General features: G+C 41.5%; 1 protein-coding gene across 3 annotated transcripts in view; it reads right to left on the bottom strand.

Moving 5' to 3' along the window:
* The window catches only part of lrrc7 (leucine rich repeat containing 7), a 134,753-nt gene extending 116,124 nt beyond the window's left edge, over window positions 1-18,629 (bottom strand). For 2 of the 3 annotated variants that reach the window (XM_035413355.1, XM_035413357.1), the window contains exon 1: window positions 18,310-18,629. The gene's annotated coding sequence lies outside the window, so the exon portion shown is untranslated. Of the gene's footprint in view, window positions 1-18,143; window positions 18,248-18,309 lie in introns of those variants that run through there. The other variant, XM_035413356.1, reaches the window with a different exon arrangement.
* Window positions 18,630-20,953: the final 2,324 nt, after the last annotated feature.

The raw sequence follows: 20,953 nt of genomic DNA, 5'->3' as shown, positions 1-20,953 counted from the left end.
TACTTACATTCACTCTCACTTTCTCTTTCTCTCTCTCTCTAACTCCCTCTCTCTCACGTGCACACACCTACACACACATACAAACACACGCACACACACACACACACACACACACAGCAGACGCTACTGAAGCTTCACTGAGAAGACAAACCAGGGGAAATACCTCTGAAGCATGATTCTACAGAAGTGTCATTTCAAATAATAATGTGTTTCTCTAATACAGGGTCAATCCGCAGGGTCTACACTACTTATATAAGACTGAATGAAATACGTAAGCAGAAAGACTTGTGCTTCGGTGTGACTAGCTAGATGAACACCAGCTGCATTTGCTGGGCAAATGGAAACAACAGAGTGCACGAGGCACAGTAATTACATTTTTACCAGCAATTCTGAAAATGCAACGAGCCTTTTGCAAATATGGGCCCCCTCTAATTATTGCACAAAGCAGAATGTTTTTATGCTGCAAAATAATTCAGGCAAATGGTGTCAACGGGTGCACCTCACATTGTCATACCAAATAATTATATTGCAATTCCAAATCAATAAAAGGCAAACTGACCAGCAGCAATACCACCCTGCAGCTTCCTCATTCTGAACAGCTGAAGACCTCCAGGCTAACTGCTGGAAGTGGTGCTGCTGGGCCAGTGGGAGATACTGTTCACCATGGCCCTAGTAAAATCCAGTGCCCTATTGCAGTGATGGGGGCACTGCACTGTAGATGTCGTCATCCTCTGGATGTTAAACCAAGGCCTGACTCACTGTGGACATTTAAGATCCCAAAGCACACAAAGTACTGGCAATGCGTAACTGCACGTACTACTGCAAGTTATATATCCATTTAGTTGACCTGTCAACCCATGTCTCTGAGATCCTATTGCTCAGCATCTCTTTGTATATATAGTTATGATGTGTGTTAGCATGCCTGGGTGTGTCAGTTTGCACAGATTAAAAACAATCTTCAGTTTCAAACTGAGGGCATTGTACACTCTTGCTAATTAATTTGACAGCTGTTTTTCATTTCTATTTTAGCCATTTACTATTTGAACAGTCGAAAACCTGAATTGATTCTATTTTTTTTTAAATCTCTGAAGGTATAAAATAAATATATAATAAATGGAAAGATATGCACACAGCGCTGTGCTATCATCTACCATCTTGGCATTTTTAGTGCTTCGTCGTATTTTTTTCCAGTGGGGGCCAGTAATGGGCTAAAGAAAACCTGCTTTACATACCATAATTTACTAATATTTCACATCTATGTGTTTTCTTTCAGGAGTGAATTATGGGAACGCGCTCCACTATATGTCATTATGTTTCGTCTTTTTTCCTGTTTTAATGAGAGGAGAAATTGTGCAGGTCTGCACTGTGAATGAAGAACAGGAACCGAGCTCTGCTGGCTAGCAGCAAAACTACACAGCATGAGCTCCCCTGCACTGGGGTCTTCTTAGCCCTGAATGTCACTGCCAGGCGGCTCAGTCTGAAAAGCTGATGTTCATAGTAAATCCCATCCCCTTTACATAAATAACCACCGTTCCTTCATCAGCCTATCAGGGATAAAGTGGAACACATTCTGAGGAAGTGCACAATGCACCTTTGGTAAATTCCATTAGAACAGCTCTAAATAATACCACCAACCATTTTGCTATGCTATTATATTACTGAACACCCCATGAAGCAGTTACACTGTTGACCAGTCCACGCGGCACTTGTACTATTGAACAGTCTGTCTGTCACTTGCCAGACTATGAAGATCGTTAGTCAGATACATAATGCTAGCTGTTATCAAGGGAGTTTATTATCTTATGCAGCTGTTTCAAATGTGCAAAGACATTATAATGTAACGGCTTAATACTATTTGTAGAAAACAGCTGACTAGTAAACCAACAACGTCTTTGTCTAAATTAGTTGCTGTAATATTCATATTGTTTGCAACTAACATTATATATAAGAATATATTAATAAAAATCATATTTACAGCCATCATGGTAACTAGCTGTGATAGTTATCCATATGGTTATCTTGCCAATTTATCTGAATGTGAAGGCTATAAAAAGATAGTCAAGTTATATCTAGAAGTCCATATTCCATGATGGTGAAAATATAACTTTACGCTATTGGCAATTATCTGTTATAATGCAAGTTCATTACATATAAAATTTTGATTGTATCCAAGCTTTTAAAATGGTAGCTTTATAATTTTGCAGTAGAAGGTAATTGTGTGTTTCTTCTAAATTTGTGCACGGTAACCTTTTACTATAGCAACCTGACTTGGAAAAGGTAGTGGTATTTGCAAAGGGGGTAATATTTTCTATAAAGATTTGGTTTAAATTCAGAGAGTATATATTTGTATCTCTGTAGGGAAAATGGGAGTTAGACAAAGTTACATAAGTGCTCTCAACCATGTCCAAAAAGACAAAACCAACCAGGACTTGTAGGATGCCACAAAAATATGTCATTATGCCACAATTTCCATTTTCATTTCTATTTTTAAGTTGAAGCTTTGAAGTTTCCCACATTTACAAAGAGAGAGAGAGAGTGAGACTTTTTTTTTTATAAATGCTTCCTCTGTACTACGTAGCCAAAGAACCTAGATGGCGACAGAACACACAAAAAAAGTTGCAGGGGGATTTTTGACTATTTTACATTATCAGGTAGAGCAGCTAACTGCACATTATGTGGGTCACAGACCCACTGCAGGTACCTGCAGTCAATACCATTATAAATGATGAAACACTTAACTCTGGCCTATGAAATTATCAACACATAATGAAGAATAAAAAGGACAAATGAAGCAGGAACTACATACAGTATACATTATAAAAATATTATACACAGTAAAATTAAATAAACTCTCACAGAGCGCATCTGGCCCCTGTTGGACTCATATGTACTAATGGAACATTGTTTGATTAATTTCCCATATTGTACAGTACAGCACAGGAGCAGCACATTCACTTCTCTTCTGAGAATCACTAACAAAAAAAGTAATTGTACAAAATAAAAGAGCAAAATAAAGCACAAGGGCAACATGCAATTACACACAAAGATTTCATGTGCCCTATTTATACCCAGCATTGCGCCCCTTCACCAAGAGTCACAATAGCTGGCCGGCCTCTCAACAAGTTCAAGGGGTTATTCTCCGCAGCTAAGACCAATGCGCACATCCGGAACATATCAGGAATCAGGAGGACCTGAAGCAAACTACTTGTCCTGCCATTAAGCCTGAGCACACTTTGTTCTGTCCTTATGCGCGGGCAGCTAATGTTCTATTCAGCTGGGGGCTCTCGGCACAAGCTAAAAAAGCAGCAGAGCTCTGAGAATATTCATGCACAAATAATAATGCGCAAAATCTGCAGGCCAGACCCCGCACCAGACAGGTGTTTAATGGGAGGGAAAATTAAGGAGTAAATTCACCCCCCATGTGATTCAAGCAAATGGGGATTCCATTACTGGCAGATGAGCGCAGAGGCACCAGACCTGTTGCCAATAGCTCCCATAAACAGGCAGCTCCACTGGGGGGCCAGGAGACAATTACATAGCTTGGCAGCGATGTGGCTAGTGGGGACCCGGCTCAATGTGCAAAGGACTCAGGACTGAATGAGGAATGAGCCCATACCGCGCACTGCATCAGCTACAGCTTGTAAAAAGCACCCATCTGAGGGGGGGGGAGGGGGTTAAAAATGTATTTCTGTCAAGTGACCTCAGTCTCCCACACCTTGAGATCTGTTCTAGGATTCACCAAGGATTACTGGGGTACTGGGCACTGTATATGGCTGTAAAGTAACACACTCTGCAACATAGAATCAGTAGATTGACTGAGCTAAGAATACGTACACCTACATTCCATCACTCTGCCGTTTCGTATAACCATAAATAGGCCCACATTTAATCACACTCAGTTACTATTTTATGTAAAATGAAACAGAGTCCTGACAAACAACCAGGATAGATGTATACACACAGAGATGATCTGTAATAAGAGTAATCAAACAACCAAAGTGAAAAGCAGAACAAACCATGACACTGCTACGAAGTTACTTGCTCAGGTGAGATAATTCGAATAATTCAAGTTCAGTACACATAAGAATATAAAAACCAATATCCAAGTTTAAAGTTTCCAGCAGTCCTCCAATGCGCTCTTGCACCACACACAAGAAGCACATGCAGTACTGTGCAAAGTCAGTAAGGGGAGGTATGCAGTACCATATGCATAGGAATGAGGGGGGGGGGGGGGGGGGGGAGAATGAGATGCTGCAGTCTCAGTATGCATTCCGCACACATCTCCCCCCTCTCCTCCCCTCCCACGGTCAGACGAGCTCTGGAGTGCCGTAATATGGAGCTGTGAATTGGGAGACGGAAAGGTGCCTGGCCCTGCGAGGCTTCGCTCGGGCTTGATGTAAATCTGCAGTGACTGGGGGGGTGGGGGGTGGGGGGGGGGTGCAGTGCCCACGCTGCGCGACAGGGCCCCTGCGTGAGATGGCCACTGTCAGGCACGCCATGAAGACGACAGCGTGTGAACGCGTGACCTCTCCCGGACACGCATCGCGTCCGAGGGCTTCTCACGCTCCGCCGTTAATTCCCGCCGTGCAGGAGCGATCGTGCCCGCCTGAACGAAACACAACGCGGGGAAGCTAAAGCGTGATGATGGGCCTCCTCCATTAATCGCCCTGGCCTGTCTGTCATTTCATGGTAGAAATACCATGAGAAAAAGATTTTGCGCCTTTGCATTTGGTGCATAAACTGAAGGCATATACAGAGGACATATATAGAGGGCATATACAGTGGGCATATACAGAGGACATATATAGAGGGCATATACAGTGGGCATATACAGTGGGCATATACAGAGGACATATATAGAGGGCATATACAGTGGGCATATACAGAGGACATATATAGAGGGCATATACAGTGGGCATATACAGTGGGCATATACAGAGGACATATATAGAGGGCATATACAGTGGGCATATACAGAGGGCACCCTCAGCCAGTGTGGCCTTAGAATAGCAGGTGGGAAGTAAATGTGGAACAGTGCAGCTCAGCGTCTGCTCTGCGGAACAGCAAATTTACCGCTGCACCTCAGCTGAGAGTGGGTGAATGGTGGTGAATACAAAAATGCCTCTTTTCCCCAGAGTGAGTTAAAGCGAATACTCATACACACACACACACACTCACACACACAAGGTAGCTGTAACTCCCCCCCATCCCACCCCCGCCCTCCCCCCACTCTGGAGTTGGTTTGTTCTACTGCTGCGAGTCCTGCTGGAGCCCCCACCTCCCCGCCTCCCCTGAGTTGCTGTTGAGAGCGCAGACACCCACACATTGTTTAACATGAAAGCTGGGCTGTGGGCGGACGGGCCCGCACAGAGACACCGAGAGCCCGGGGATCTGCATATTCATGACCCGCGCGAAGAACCACGCAGGAGCGCGTTCGACGCACGGCCCGGGGCAGGGCGATGGCACCGGGGGGCGCGCCCGTACGGGCAGCGCCAGCCGAACAGAAGCGACGCCGGGCAAGCCCTGAACCGCTCTCCGGGTCGCGGTGATGCAGCTGCAGGGCAGCGCATGGGTAGCGGGGAAATCTAAGAGCAAAGTCATCCCCTGCGCAGCCAGAGGAGGACGCAGCGCGAGCGGACAAGGCCCCCTGTATCGACCGCGTGGCTCTGCGTGTCAGCGGGGACGCGGTCGTCATCGAATAGGAATGCCGCTCCGTGCAGGCCTGCAGAATCAACAAGGGGACAAAGTGCAAGACGGCGGCAGTGTGTACTTATTTATAATTTTGCATGGTGAGGGGCTTTAGCGATCGAGGCGAGCCCGTGTAGCCATTTAATAACACGCGATGGTTATGAAATGCTAAGCAGCGCTGCTGGATTAGCGTGCCGGTGAACATTTGACTGTTCGGCGCTGGAGACTGTGTGGGCTGACTTGTTCACAGAGACGCTTCAGCACCATGGAAACCTGTGCAGATATCTTCAGCAAATTATGCCACTTGCTGACAGATATAAGCAAGAAAGAGAGCCATAGAATTAAACTGCCAGCACGGGGGAGCGGAGGCTGTTGTTTCCCCGCACTACGCGCGTATAAAATCCTTCCTAAAATAAAACCCATAGAAAAAAAAAGATCAGCTAAGGCCTTGCCTTATGAGTTTAAACCCTTGCTTACTAGGCATATGGAACATAATGTAATATTACCTCATGAGAAATGACTTCGTTGAGAAGGCAAAAAAGAGGTCTCACTTGATGATCTGAATAACCAGGATTAGTAAATTACATATTCATGCATTTTGTTGATCCAAAGCCATGTCACCATGGTAACAGGATGTCGCAAGCTACATATTCCTAGTTAAGAGCCCTGATCACTTTCTGAACCGTGAAAGCAAAACTGTGATTTACTGGACCGACAGCATTAAGCGGCATCTGTGCTTCTGCAAAATATTAATGAACTAAGGAAATAGGTCATGGTCAACCAAATATGAATCTTTTATGTTCAAGAGATCGCCTGCGTACATTTATATGAAGGACTGCTGTGCGACAGGGGGATATGCTGTAGTGCAATGTAATCCACTTTAGGGAAGCGTTTGGGGTGTTTTTCAAATCATCTTTTTAAATGAACTTATTAACTATTATATACAAAACCAAACAACAGACAACCATAGCAGGCAAAACACAAAATCATGAAGGAGAGAAGGGAACTCTCCAAAAACAGCACTTAGATTGTCCAAATCTAAGTGCTGTTTCATAGTCCATATCAATTATCATAGTGGAATATTGCAACAGTGCCACAAGACTGGGGGAAACTAACTAAATCTACAAAAAACTGAGTGCAGTATTTGCACAGTCTGTATACATGATCAATGCATACCTTACCTACTGCAGGTGATGTTAACTAGTCATCTATCTCAGGCTGTAAAAAAACCCAAAATGAAAAAAGAAACCTAACCATATTGAAAACTAGCCTCTACAATTTGTCCTTAGACACTACTTGAAAGACAATATGTGAGAAAGAGAGTCAAAAGCATGAACACTTTCACAAATGATCTCTTGCCTTTGCAGAATTAAACATTTTGGCTTTTTCGTAACATCCATTCATTTCCACCAGATGGCGCAAATCCTCACACTTACAAATCATGTCACACTGACACAGTGGTGCTAAGATCGCTGATGCTGACAATTGGCAGGTTTCAAGCACAGAGTGCGTCTGACTGTAATGGACAGAAAATAGGCCTACACTCAATACTGACGCAAGCTTAAATGAGAATACAGACTATCATTTCTTTAATGATTTTTAATTCTAAAAATTCCAACAAACCAACTTAATATCTTCCACTTTAAATGATTATGGTGAGTAAGTAAGTCAACTTCACAATTGGGAGAAATATAGAAATAGAAAACTAAAAACAGATTCATTCTGCCTTTTGGCAAAGTAAGTCCATGATGGGCACACTAAAGTCCGCATTAAGTACATCCTCCTGGACCGTAAGGGCACACCCATGCTCCAGTAAATTAATACAACCTGAGGAGGCCCCTTCTACAGAACGCAGGCACAGACAGGCGGAATCTGTCACAGGCTGTCGTGTCACACCTCCATGCACAACAGCAGAGGAGCCTATCAGAACTATTTCAGCAGCAGCCAGCCGTGGAAGGGCCACATTTGTTAAAGCTGACAGACTCGGTTCCAACAATGAGGACTATATATAGCCTGAATGTTATCTGTCTTCTGGAGAGCTCTGTTCATCTCGAGAGAAGCATGAATGCAGGCATACAAAGAAACATGAAGCCCTGAACCATTACCCTATAAGCCAACCACTTATTTCCACTTTTCTCCTCTTTCCCTTCCTGGCACTGCCCCCACCTCCCACCCCCACCCCCCGCGCCCCCTACTTCGAAAAGAAATAAACCAGAGAAAAAATTATTCCATAAACTCATTAGTCGGCACTCCACAAGGGCAAATTTTTAGGCAAATCACATAGCAAAAGGGTACTGAAACAAGTTCTCTTGGCGATGTGAACATGCTGCATATAATGCTACAAAAATATGGTGTCAAAATGTTTCTGCTGCAGGTACGCCCCAAAATGGGTCTCCCTGCTGCATAATTATTCTAACATTCCTCTTATGATTTGCAAAGAAACCATTGATGACACAGACACTCACAGAAGACATCTGTGACATATACTCCAACTGAATGATTTTACTTACATATTCCACATAGGCTATACCATTCATCAAACAACACATTAGTCTTACTACAAACTACACACAGCATAGCTCTTCATAATGAAAAAAATTAGAGTGAAGATATTCCATGGGACATATGAATGTAGGCCAGAGTGACCTAGTTGACTAGAGGCCTACTTTAATTTGATTGGCTTCGCGGAGGGAAACCCCTCCCATTCCCCAGCCTCAATTCAAACCAGGTCTGCGTGGGTACCGTGACTTCCCCCCCACAGCTCCTAGCCAAAACGACCTGAACGGGAACCAGCGCCACCCCTACCCATCACACCCATCCCATGTCTCATCACTTGTCATTTCACATTCACACCCACCACTATATTTAGTAGATACCACATGGGATGATGGATGGAACTGAGGATGGGCGGCGTGAGAGATGCTCTTTATGATCACGGCCATTTATTTCTGTCATTTCCTTATCTCCGTTCACATGAAGGAGACCCGTCCTGATTGGTCGCAGAGAGAAAAATGAACATCATGAGCGTGCTCAAAGTTCTCCTGCTCTCCTTTTTATGTTTTTTCAACAGGATTCATAATATGAGTCAGATCATTCAAGTGTATGAATAGGATTGACAATAGGCAATCATTGTAACTAAAAATGAACGCAGTAACAGTACATTTACAAGTACACGTATTAAACGTCCCGGCATATTTCAAAAGAGGCAATCAATGTTGCCAGTATTACTGTATTTCTTTCCAAGACTGTAAGAAAACAAAGTACTTGTTGAGTAATAACATTTGTACAAAATGTATTGATTGGTTTGCTGCTTTGTTCTTCCTTGGGACTTGTATATGTACCATCGCATTGTAAGAACTGGGAAAAAAGACTTTGTTAATATGCAACGATGCACCCAAAGTATACATGAACACACGCAGGGAATTTTCTCAGCACAATTGTTCTCACTTGTGTTGCAACAGCAGTGATAAACTTACTGTACAACACTACACTAAACTTACTACACTGCAAAGCGAGGGTAGTTTGCAATACGACTTCCAGAACACCGCCTGGGGCTGCTCGGGTCAAAGTGAGTTCATGAAAAAGACATGAGACTCAAGGGGGTGGGTTAGAATCCCCTCACTGTATAGAAAGGTTGACGGAAAACAAACAGTGTCAAAATGTCTTATCTGGTTATCTTTCATCAAGAGTCAGGCACTAAATGACAGTCACTGCAAGAGGAGAGTACATTCTTTTAATGGGTTACTGAATCAAAATGGAATCATAACTGTCAAGACCCAGTCTAAATGATACCACCATTTGAAGGATGAGTGTTGCTTTCCTGACAGATTAAAATAAGTTATCATATAACCTTGCAAGTCTTCCTGAGAATAAATGCCTCAATTATTTTTTTTAAATATCCATTTGCCGTGGACATAATGACTCCAGGACAAGAGCACCCATTTCGAAGACAGCATGCCCTAGTATTTCCTAGTCATTTACTTCTGGGAAGGATGTTCTCTGTGGGGGTCGTCCTGAGAAACTACAACTCCCACAGCTACCACAGCCCTTCTGTGCCATTCTGTTCTCCTGTCAAGGTGACCGAAGACATCGACAACCTAAAGTATTCCAGCCTGACTTGAAATGAACTTCTCCCTCGGTCTTCCCTTTCTTTTGTATTCCGTTACATTCTGTTCCCCCATTTTATAATCTGCCTCCTGTGAACTCTCTCAAAACAGCGCGATACCACAGAATCTAGCATTCTGTCCTTGGCACAGTGCCCAGTTCTACAGCTCTCCAGTGACTGTATACAGGAAAAACAATCCGAGGATTTTTTTTTTTTACCTTCTTGCAAGACACACAAGTACCATCGAATTTCCCTGGGAAAAGAAGATATGCCTCACGACAGCTGAGGAAGGCACTTTCAGTCGACCGCAGTTTAGCACTTTAAGTGAATTCAAAGAACAGACACAAATCAGCACAACGCTTGTCAGCATCTCAAGAAATCTGATGTAAGGACCGACTCAGCAAGATAAAAATTTAACACACTTAATAAGTGCTTATTGCTGTTGCACAAAGTGCAACCGCAAATGCACTCCCCTCAAAATACTAAATTGGGGGAATCAAACACATTTCTCAAGAACGTAGTCAAACATTTAGAAATTATCTTGCTTCCTCTGATACAAGCTTCATCGCGGTGTGGCCTTTTCCTGACTGTATAAAGATATTTTTGTCCAAGGACAACTCCTAATGTGGAGCATGCCCCCAGCAAACATTGCGAAAGCCTGCACGCTGCCGCATGCTCTGAGATGGGCTTTTCTTGTAAGCGGGCTGGGGGTGACGTGTCTCTGTTGTATCTAGCACAATACCCCTCATGCATCTCAATAAAGTAATTATTACAGAGTGCTCGCACTAGCATTCGATGCTGAGAAAATCTGGCACTTTGTACTTTCAGCTCTAGGGCAGTATCTCTATGTCCCTTACTGTGGCAGAGAACATCTTTTTGCCTTGTGGGGAAATGTTAATTAGGCTTTTCTTCCTGACTGGGTACATTCAGATCTCCAATCTGGAGAGAAACAAACACAGGAGCAGATGAATGAAATGAAGAGCAAATCAAACGAGTAAAGAACAGGAAAAGAGACAGGTTCTTGGTCCGGCACTCCAGCGTGTTTATGAAGTGCAATCTTCTCATGTTTCCTGTCTTTGCTTTGATAACTTCTGTGTGTGTGTGTGTGTGTGTGTGTGCGTTTGTAAGAGACCCAGTTCAGTGCTGTAGTGCTGAACTGCAGCTCTCTCTGAAGGAAGGCCCCTTCTCAGTCTTGAATGTCTCTCCACACCAGCTTCAGATGGCACTTTTATTCAAGGACCAAATGGTGTGTGACTGAGGAAGTTACATTCGTTTCACACAGTCAGAGGGTCGGCAATCAGGAAGACAGAAAAATTGAACACAGATTCAAATTAAATACACAAAACTTAAACGCTGTACACATTTCCACACATTTCCTGTAGGGAATTTAATTTTGGTTCAGTTGTTTTACAATCCAACAGAAGGTTCCTAAAGTGGTTTTTAAAGTGAGCTTTCATTTGGAGTTGATTTGCTCCTAAAATCATGCCATCACTCAGTATTAATATTGCATTTTAAAAACTTTTTCACAGTAAAGTTGTTTTTTAAAAAAATCCTGCAAAATCATATTTGCTGGGAAAATGATGGATGAATAACTGACAAGTCTGGCCTAAACATTTGCAGTCCCTAACAGTGGCATTGCCTGTGAACAGCCGGTTGGATATTTCTGCAGAAATGTATTTCTGTACTGCAGCTATATCCGTGCGAGCACAGAAACAAATCTGGAGCCGAGGAGAAATGCATCTCACTGGCAGCGAGGGAATCCACCTGTAAACTCTGCGTAGGGAGAAAGTCCTCCACTGGACCTGCCAGAATAAACGGAGAGTACATTTCTCTACAGCGGAAGAGGCATCAGGGCCAACAGATAAACGGGGACTCGGTGAGTACAGTAAAATGGCCTTCTCCAAAGGTGCAATAAAAGGCAGGAAATAATCTCACACACTGTGTTAACCACACAGTTATGTCCACTGTAGCACATGTGGAGTAGCCTATAAGGTCTTAATAATCGACCTGCATGCCCCCACGTCAATAATGTTATCATATATGAAACTGTCCAGAAAATGCATCCTGTGACAGGTGGCTAGCATGTCCTGTACCCTGGACTTTCTTATTATTATAAAAAACTGTATGTTTTACCTCATTTCCCTTCCGAACCTTCTTTACTTGTTTTTGCAGTAATAAACCACAAACCAACTGAACTATTGGAACACAATTATTTGCATTGCGTAAAGCTGCACTGCACAAGACCGAGATTATGTCAAGTTATTAACACAGAATCGTCAGCAGTGTGGAACAGGGGTCAGTGGCGGCAGTGCGGAGCAGTGGTCAGTGGCAGCAGTGTGGAGCAGTGGTCAGTGGGCGCAGTGTGGAACAGGGGTCAGTGGGAGCAGAGTGGAGCAGTGGTCAGTGGCAGCAGTGTGGAGCAGTGGTCAGTGGCAGCAGTGTGGAGCAGTGGTCAGTGGCAGCAGTGTGGAGCACTGATCAGTGGCAGCAGTGTGGTGCATTGCACTGTTAAAAATACATTACTCCCTTGACAAAACATGGCTGCATTCATTCATTTGTAATCACTGTAACTCATCATGGAGAAAAGTTATCTCCTAGCCAAATTAATAATGTAAACTTACAAGATTTTGATGCCCTGTTTCATTCCCCTCGTATCTAGTCATACCAAGGCTCAAAGATGATGGAAATGCTACCCAACACCTCAATCAATAGCCACATAAAAATGGTATTCCTTTGGTTATACAATACACATTCTACAGCTAATCATCTCTTGCAAAAGAGAGCGGACACAGGAGTTTATACGAAAGTGGCACAGTCATACACCAGCGTCACAGGCAACAGAACATAACCCTGACACAGCTCACTTTTATACCAGCTGCTGAGCACCACAGCACACAGCACTTAGGCTCTGCATGAAGTAGAGTGGAAGGACTACACAACAAAGGCCAAGTTAAAAAAATACGTGCCCAAAGGCTACAAATCCACCACTCACTCCAGATGAATTCGATATTTGTCTCCATTTCGTCCATGTTTTTCATTGGCAGTTAAAACTACAGGTACTGATTTAATAATGAATCAAGCTAACTACATTTTGTGAAATTTCAATCAAAGCGATGTGATTTTTTTTTTTTAATCTGAGGCTGGGAAGCACAACACTCATCCCCTTATCTGGACTTCTTTCACACTGACAGCTCACGTCCACAAATCACTAGTTTGGTTGTTTCAGCAGAGATTCCTTGTATTATCAGGTCAGGACAAACCCACTTATTGCTCATTTACGTCTCAATGTCATACTGTAGTTTAACCATTTGGTAATTCCTCCTTCAACACATCTATTTAGTTACCAATCACAGATGCGTTTTCAGATGCATCTCACTACAATTTTTGTCATGAATATAAAAACATTAATTAGAAATATAATGCCAACCAGGCTTGAAAATTATTTTTTTTAATCTATTAATTCTGAGGAGAATCTGAAGTTTTTCCTCCTTTTGTTCCCACCTCCAATAAAATTCCCTGTAACGGTTAGAATGAATTAAAAAATGGTTTTCTCCCACCTCCCTAAACATTGAAACCAGCCTAGTAGCTGGTCTCAAAACCTATTACCTTTGTGATAATAGTAAACATGGATGAACTGAAGGGTTATTTTTTTAGTTGTGCAGCAGCCATTCTCTGATATGTACATGGCTTTAGACTGTTGTATTAATCACGACTGCCTACATGAAGCCCCCAACCCCATCATCACCCACCCCGATTTAGAAAAAGAAATGCATTCTATGGATAATGTAAAACACAGTGGGCAGACAACATCACACTGCGTGAGCACTGAACATAGAGCAAAATGACAAAATAACCACATTAAAATTGCTTTAGTATAGCGAAATGATGGGGGGAAATCCCACTGGAAGAGACTCAACTCTCAAATCGCTCACAGCAGCACAAGCAATAAACCTGATCAACTCCAGGTGTTTACCAGGTGTAGGGTAGCAGCAGCTACTAACATCATTGAAATAGATGGCTTTATAAACTGCATAAGTCACATTCAACAAGTGAGCTGAACATAAACGGATGGTAACCTCAACATTATCCACGTGCAGACATAAGAATCGGCATCATTTGCACTAACAAATCCACTGAGATGACTTGCACAGCAGCCTAACATTCAAAATGAAAGGATACTCGCTTTATCGCGACACAATCAATCAACCGCCTGATGACTGGGGTATGAACCATGGTGCTAGAAACCTCTGGCACTTATCTACTGTAGCTCCATACTGAACCCATTGCAATCACAAAATACCACCACTACATCAATAAAATATGTCTTACCCACCAACGACTTCTTCCTCGACTTCCACCTGGCAAAAGCGATCAAATAGGCCATTCTGGAATCCCGGCTTCCTGACAAGGTCCGACTCGGGCATCAGCAAACTAAAGCGCGCTCAGGCGTTGCTGTTACACTGTGGTGTGTGTAGGCCCACTGATCGGCAAGCTACTAGCAGAAGTGTCGCCGTTGGTAGCAGGCTTAGCGGGTAGCAGTAGCAACTCAAAAAATAAATAAAGAAAAACAACAGATGCGGGGTTACGTTAGCTTCTGCAGAACCGCTGCTCAAATACCCTGAATTTTAAAATAATGTCTAGAATGAAATTTTACAAATTTTATATCAATGTCCTGGGATCCATCCACTCCTCCAGCACCCGCCCCACTCTGTATATGTATTGATTGACTCAATTGTGTCTTTACCTCTGGGTTTGTTTCAAATTAAAATGCATAGACTTCGCAATTCCCTTTCTATGTATATATCTCCGACATTAAACAAACACAACAGAGTATATATGGTTATTATTAATGAGTCAGGTATGCTCTGGTTCTAACACCATTAACGCTAAGAGATCTAATATCTGATGACAACAGATTGTTTTTGGACAGTGACTAGTTTTTCTTAGAAAATCAGACAACTGCACCGTCAAATCAGCATTAAATATCTGATTGATGATCGCACTCTGTCTTACGTAGACATTTATTTAATTAGCTGCAATGGCTGCACATATGATTCAGCATAAAAGTTCTCTGGCTAGAGTCCGGGTAAGCCTACATTAAATCACAATGTAAAATCTCAGTCCAATCTGAATTGATGGTAAATTATTACTTACCTGAATTTAAGAATTTATTTTGATTGATTCATATGTATGTGTTTATGTACCTATGCATGTATGTATGCATGTATGAATATATGCATGTATGCGTGTGTGTGTGTCGTGTATACTGTATATACCATACTGTATATACACTGTGTGCGTGTGTGTACCTACATATGCATGCATGTATGCATGCACGTATGCACATACATACATGCATACAGGACACACTCCTTTTTATCCCCAGTCTGGAATGCCCAATCCTATTTATCACCACTCAATGCCATAACCTCCACTATTGACTCGGGAGAGGGCAGACAAACATCTGCTCTCTATCAAAGCATGTGGTGTCAGACGCTGCTTCGTGTCACACTTAAGTTACAAGTTGTCCAATTGACTAGCGGGGGTCGCAGGTGCATGATCTGAACCTATCAACACATCCAAATGAAACCCTCCAAATGCTTGGGTAGTGCTAGAGTTAGTCATGTGGCCCCCTACCGGGCTGCTGGTCACAGTCAGAATTGGTATGGTACAGGTTGTGGGGCCCATCCACACACTACAAGACTGCCTTAACAGGATGAGACACCGAGCAGCCCCGCCTCTGTAATTGTTATGGTATGTTCCTATCCATGCAAAATCAGTTAGGCCCCTACAGTATGCCACTCAGCCCAGTTGGAATTGTTTGTTTCCAGTTGGAATTGTCACTTTGAAAAAAACAGAATTCTTGTTTTTGCTCAGAAGTAATCAGCCTGCTTATTTAACAATGAGGGCATGAACCACAGCAACCAGCCATATGTCACTGACACCTAGGATTATATTTTCTTGGACACACTACTTCAATGGGCTCTGCTTTTCAGATGTAAGGTGATCTCCAAGCAACGACAGGCCACACACTACAATCACGTAACTGTGCTGTCAACTCAAAGTCATTTAATTAATTACATGTGTTCTGTGAGAAAACCACTCACCCATAAAATTTAATTTAATCACATATATATTTGGTTGTTTGCACTTTTTAATTGCCTGATGTACTCAAGAGAAATGGAAATTCATATAGGTCTTAATTTGAACAATTCAGGCATGCATTCAATCAATATCCTTTGAACTCAGATGAGTGTCTGGTCAGCCACAGATAAGATGCAACCTGTTCGGACATCATTGACCAGGTAGTGGATGTTCCCTGTGAGTTGTGAAAGCTGCTTTACCCACCCTATTCAGGATTCAGCGTAATGGGACCACTGAGTTCCACTGCCCTCAGCGAGGAAATAAAGCAGTCTTTATCTTCTAGCTGTCTTTCAGGCGTTTGTTCCTCCAGGGTAGACTTTTTAATCTCTGTATTCTTACACAACACCAATTCAATCAGTCACGATTTTTGAATATTTTTTTAAATTGAATGATTTTGGAAATTATTTTTAACACAATGAGAAATAGTCAATACAAAAAAAAACAAAGCACAGGTAATGTTGTAATAAATTAAAGATTTTTTTTTAAATCACTGTAGCCATAAAAAAAGTGTGCAAAGGTAGAAGTAAAAGAGCGCAAAGTAGAAGATCAAAGGGTTCATGGCATAATAATGAAAAGTCATTCTGAATCTGATTTGCCTCATCCACAGCATTTTTAATATAAAAACACTGTGTCTATGCAGATCCTTCTGAATGTGAAACCCTTGCATGGGGTATGTAAATGCATGGAAAGAAAAGCCAATACAACACAAGAGCTTCACTACAGTTATGTTTTACTTTAGATTTAAAAGGTGCTCAAAAATGCGTTCACAAGCCACACAAAACATGGAATTCATTCAGAGCACTTTTTAGCTCAAGTTTAAGTGTAGTTTACTTGAAAGTTTTCTCAGTTTCCGAAGGACAAAAATATATCGTTTTCTACAAAAAAGAATGAATCAGGCAATTGGGTTTCACCACCTTAATCCAATGCAAGAGGACTATCAATTTGCCATCCACCCACTTACAGTGCACTTGACAACACAGCCCAACAAATTGCACTCTTTTATCATATTTAAGCTTGCTTGTCTCACAGCTTCATTTGCACTAGACAGGCTGTTGAGCAATTTTGGGCTCGGGTCCAGGTGTCAAAATGAAGTATTTTATATAATAATAACAAAGAGAATGTGGCTTGTTCACTGAAATCCCCAAGCATCTCTATAGTACAGCTTGTAGTCAATGATGGTTTTCAAGTTGAGGCAACCATGAAAGACCACAGTGAAACAAAGTGTTCTGCTGTAATTGCTTGTTTAAAACGAAATCATACAAACTGGTCTAAAAGAGAAAACTCCAGTGTTGCCATACATGCCATATATCTGCATGTAGTAAAAAAATAATTCCAGGATTAAAAATCCATATTTCACGTGCATTTCAATCACAAGACTAAAGTGAGCTTACCAAACCTCTGACTGTCCTTACACTACAGGATATTAGCTTAGGAACAACTCAATCAATCAATAAATAAAACATTTGGGTTTTCCACATGTCTTCAGTGGGAGTATAATGCATGTGGAATGTCACAAACGTGTGTGTGTGTGTGGGAGGGAGGGAGAGTGAGAGAGAGAAAGATTTTCATAATTATGCATAGAAGTATTACAGAAGATTATATCTCGTGGCGATAGCATGCCTGTTTCACCAATATTCCTTCATGGGTCAGTCGAGATATTATAAATATCAGCTACAGTAACCGTACGGTTCATAATTTAAGCCTGCTTGGCTTTTCCTAAATGTAAGTTATTTGATTTGGTGTAGCTTCAAAAATATGTAATCTCTTACCCGACGATTTTAAGCGGTGAGTTTAGAGACATTGTCCGAAAGCAGTAACGTGCCTTCTGAGAGCATCACATCTATGCAGTAAAATGCCCTTAACTTGGTTTTGCTGTGAGAAATGTTTAGAGAACAATGCGGAAAAACAAATAATATCTCCATTCCAACCCACATTTGCGGTAATAAGAGGAAAAGACATCTAGCACAAATTCGTTTGCCATTTGGCACGTGTATAAAAAACAATACGGCTAATGCGTTCTTTTTCGCATTCACGTCCTACCGAAGCTCAGAAAACAGGCTACAAATACGCTATATAGGCTCCAGTCAGTTGTCAAACGACATAATAACCCTACTTAGTATATAACAACGGCACAATACATTCATTTAGCAGAGTAGCTTTTGTGATCTGACAAAATGCAGCATAGCCAAAACGGTGCAATCTTTACCTTGAAAGTGCACGCTGCATTCTCTCTCCCCGGTATTGAAGGCGCAGTTTCTGTGCTCAATGCAGATACAGTACTGTTCTGCTGGCTTCATGATGTAACGAGTAGCCAGAACAGGGAACACCGTACATTCATTAGAATTACTTTAAATATAAAATGATTTGCCTACCTTATAGTGCTGATTGTACATTTTGAATTAGGCTTCCCAGCGTCGCAGGCAGATGTTGCTAAGAGAAGAGAGAAGTGTTTCTTCTTCCAAATCCACTATTTTAGGAGAAAAATGAATCACGCTCTTAATTCAATTAGCCTAAATGAGTTATTCCCATTTATTTTGGGAAGAGTTCTAGGAAATGTGTTCTTTAGTGTGTCACATACTTTTATGGCTTCACGGCAATTAAAATATGCACTTACATATTAAAACGTATTTATTTAGGGGATGTGCATTAACTATGTTGAAGGCACATTTCAGACAGCCGGAGTCCCAATGTCAATCATACAGGTTCCGCCGTGTTATTAGAGCCCACCTCCGTGCGGCAAGGGTTGGTGCAGAGACTTGACTGACATCATCAGAATCCACTGACAACTTTCTGTTTTAGTCCGATAAAACCATGGCTGCTTTATTTCTATGATTGCAGGGCAGGCCATGTTAATTGGCTGTAAACGTAGTTTTACCTACTAAGTTTTATGATGCCGAAATTGTAGTAGGTACATTTTCGGGATGTTGTCCGTGTATACTGGGGTTAAAATGAGATCATTTAAATTATCTGTTTTTGTGTGCATTTAAGGAATAAAAATGGAACTGCTTGTATTTACAAAATAACATGTAATACTTGATGCTAACCAAAGTGCAAAGCCTAATTTCTGGACAAATTTAACTGATGAACTAAATATACAAATTTTAAAAAGAGAAGTTTAATACAAAATCCTCTATGGTAAATGGAGCAGTAAATGTCCCATAATATGTCCCATATAATTACTTGTAGACCCATGGATATGAAATTCATGGGCACAGAGGCATTGACCTACACACACAAACACACACGGACACCCACAATAATAATAATAATAATAATAATAATATTCATAATAATAGGTATTTAAACATCTAGCATTTCATGGTTGTATGAGACACTCCGCTTTTTCTAATCTTACCATGTTGCGTATTTATTTTTTAATTTATTTATTTGTTTGCTTGTTTAGTTGTTTTTTACAGAAACAAAAACCTGTTTGATTAATCACCTCATTACCTGCCTATGGAATTCTGTTTCCATGGTTACCATTTATCATTGTCTTTATCTGAGTCATGCACTACTGCGATTTTAAACACATTTCATCCAGGCCTTTTTAGTTTATTTCAAAATATTATACTGTTTCTTCATCCAAAGGTTTAAAAGCATAGCCCTGTAGTGTGTGGGATGCAATGACCCATCTGTGGTACAGTGGGATATCACTTTTCAAAGATATATCCTAACATTTAGAAATCTCCATGGCAACAATCACTCACGGTAGGGTAAAACACACACACACATACACACACGCACACACACACACACAAATCTCCGATTGTACAGCTGGCATCAGCACAAGGCTCCATTGGCTATCTTTATGTAGTTGTAAGGGAAACTTTTCAAAAATATTCTGTGCTTTCCCAAGGCATTCATGTTCAGAACAAGACTCAAAGGAGCTCAAGAACATTGAGCAGAAAAATGTAACATGCTTTCTAAGTCTATTTTTACTCAGATCTATGGGTGCAAATCCATAGATTGTATAATGCTACTGATTTTCCTGAATAGCTAAACTTCCCCAAATCGGAAGAATTGAAATGAATGTCAGATCAGCTGAACAGACACAAGAAAATTATTCACCAGCTTGTATTCTCTGCTAAAATTAGGAGCATGATAGCACAGCAATCTGTTCTCATAAGAAACATGGCCACAATTAGCCATGCAAACGCAAAAGATAGATCTATGATATTCAGCGCCCTCCAAATGTATGCTAACAGTAAAGAGGAATTTCCTATTTTTGCTTTATATTTAAGACACTTGGATTTGATATCAAAAGATGAATATGAGACAAAAGTACAGACAATCAGCTTTTATTACATGGTATTTACTGTACATGCGTATATGTTTTACCGTGTTACAGAAAGAGCTGTTTTTATGTTGAGCACCCACCATTTTCAGCTGTGCAAAAGTAAGATAATGGATGAACTTAAGTAAATTAAGAAGTAAATCAAAGCTTTAAAGTCTAAGCAGATGTGGATGTGGCTGTGACTACTGCCCACAGATGTTTTCACAAACAGAACTACAGATGCTACACTACAAAATGCAAACCACTAGTTAGCTGCAAAAACAGGATAGCCAGGTTACGGTTTGCCAATAAGTACCCAAAACAGCCTGCAGAGTCCTGGAAATAGGTCTTGTAGACAAATGAGACCAAGATTCACTTGCATCAGAGTGATGGCATGAGCAAAAGAGTGTGGGGGCCAAAAGGAACTGTCCAAGATCCAAAGCAGCCCCCTCGTCTGTAAAATGTGGTGATGTGGGTGTTATGTTTTGGGCATGTACTGTCCATACAGGTACTGGCTCACCTCTCTTCACTGAAGATGTAACTGCTGATAGCAGCAGCATTAATACTGAAGTGTACAGAAGCATCTTATCTGTTCAAGTTCAATCAAATACCACAAAACACATTGGACGACACTTCATCCTGTTGCAAAATAGTGATCCCAAACCTACTGTTAAAGGAACAACTGAGTTTTTCAAATTTGTGACCTGCCAAGTCAATCACCCTATCTAAATACAATTGAACTT

Source organism: Anguilla anguilla, chromosome 4, assembly GCF_013347855.1.
Source record: "Anguilla anguilla isolate fAngAng1 chromosome 4, fAngAng1.pri, whole genome shotgun sequence".
Lineage (NCBI taxonomy): Eukaryota > Metazoa > Chordata > Actinopteri > Anguilliformes > Anguillidae > Anguilla > Anguilla anguilla.
This window is presented reverse-complemented; position numbering and strand designations above follow the sequence as displayed.